The sequence below is a fragment of the Lissotriton vulgaris genome, chromosome 5 (genome assembly GCF_964263255.1).
Source record: "Lissotriton vulgaris chromosome 5, aLisVul1.2, whole genome shotgun sequence".
NCBI lineage: Eukaryota > Metazoa > Chordata > Amphibia > Caudata > Salamandridae > Lissotriton > Lissotriton vulgaris.
The window spans coordinates 298,104,536-298,106,762 of NC_141693.1; positions in this window are offsets into that span (position 1 = coordinate 298,104,536).

Genomic DNA, 2,227 nt, shown 5'->3' on the forward strand with positions numbered 1-2,227 from the left:
AACGCTTCCTGTAAGTCAAGGAGAAAAACATCCATACCAATCCCGGACAAGTGAACCCCATCCTTTTCGTAGTAACCAACAGTCCTTTCCTGTATTAGTGCGTGCCTAATAAACCCCAGGCCCCTCTTCTCCATGAATTTTTGCATAGCCCTGTTCACCCTTCTCCTGCCTTGCTCAATAGCAAGGGGTGACCGTGCTCCCCTCCATGTCCTGCGTGGAACAATCTCTGACCATACCAATTCAGTGATCCCCAGCTCGTTTGTTATCGCCGTGAACTCCCGCTGCATGGCCTCCACTAAGGCTCGCCTCCCCATGGTTACCAGGTCATTACCACCCAAGTGTATCACTAGAATGTTGGGAGGTCCCCCCCAGGCTGCCACGCCCTGCTCCAGCCTGCGCTTCAGCTGACCCCATCTCATTCCCGGTGAGCCCATCCATATTATCCGTGTCTTTGCAAAGGCCAACTCCCATTTCCTGTGTGACGCCCATTGTTCGAGTCTGGAGACGTACGAATGCCCCATCACCCACACGCAGCAGTCAACTGCAAGAAAAGACACCGTTGGCATTAAACTTTTATTCAAAATTCTGCACAGCAAACGAAATCAAATGATAGCACTCCAAAGTTGTTTTGCAAAAACTCAATGTTCCAAAGGGAAACGGATCAGAATCGGCATTGCATTGACAAGCAAATGGTTTGACCCCTTTATTCAGCCACCCACTCTTTAAAGATAACTGGCACTGCCCAGGCTGCGAAGTAAAATGCCACCATTCACATTCTCGTGCCCCTTATCTTCACGGGCGTACATATCTTTGGTAACATGCTGATGACCATCTCCCCACTCTTTTGACCCCTTCTTCCCCCAGGCCCGCCCTGTATGCTGCTGTAGCTGCCCCTATTCTGAAAGAATGGCTGGAAAATTTCTTGCCAACCGCAGCAGCTGACAATCCAGCCTTCGCCAATACCTTCTCCATCACCCTCTCAAATTGAAACTTAGTCAGTGGCATGCCGTCTGCGTGGATCAGGAAAGGTCCCGCCAGCAGGGGTCTAATTTTCAAGTACTCCCGTACCAAAGTCACCGGGCAATATCTGGGGTCCTCGAAAGCATGTAATGTTATGGCCACTCCCTTCCCGGCCTCGCGTTATCTCCCCTTCGTGTCGCGCGGCCAGCGGCATTCGCGTGTAAAATCAGGCACGCAGGAAAGAAGAGAAAAGACGTAAGCGGTGACCACACTGAATGCACAAGGGGAACAGGAGAGAGAGTTTACGGAGAACAACCAAGTCGAATAATCAAAGGTGGGAAAAAAAATAATAATAAAAATCGGGGCGGTAGGCTTCCCCTTTTCATCTGCCTAGAGGTGCATGCATGGCCCGTAGAGAAGCCCAAGACACGCATCAAGCGGGAGCTCGTCCGCAGCTGTTAGCTTCCAGCCGCCATATTTCCAAGCTAGAAATGGTACAATTTTCACCATTATCAATAAATACATCTAGCACAGGTATTAATGATTCAGGTTCCATGTAGTATTGGGTGAAAAAATAGTCAAGAGAGTGTGAAATTAATTTATAGTCCTCTATAAAGGAGTTGATACTGGGTTTGTAGATAGTTGAAAGCGGAAACAGACTTGTAATTTATAAATTGGTGCATTTAGATTATACCTTTTTCCTTCCAATGTCTTAAATAGAAGACTGTATCACAGAACTTAAGAAATGTATTATACCAAGCTGAAGAATGCAGAAAACATTGTAGGAAAGTACATTTATTAACTAGTAGTCTGTTTAATAAATAATGAGAATATTTTTAAATGAGATTTTTGGAGGTGAAAGTACATTAGACATAGAAATAATATCTCTAAAGAAAAAATCAAGCTACAGAGATCATTCAAAATGAATGCACGTTTGTATGGGTTGAGCATAAAAATCCGAAATAACATTCAATCTCATGTTATTTTGTCAAGTCCCAATGCATTTCGGGCTACAATGAGCCCTTCATGAGGGAAAATATTCTGAAAATCAATAAAATATTATGAGGAAATAACTAAAGAAATGATACAATATGCGATAACATTTCATCTAAGAACATTGCAGATGTCTCCTCCCGTGTTAATGTGTATGCTTCTAATTTACATGTTTCATTGTAGCCTTAAATGCATTGGGACTTGACAAAATGACATGAGATTGGATGTTATTTGGGATGAACAAAGAATGAATTATAGATTCTGAATGATAGTG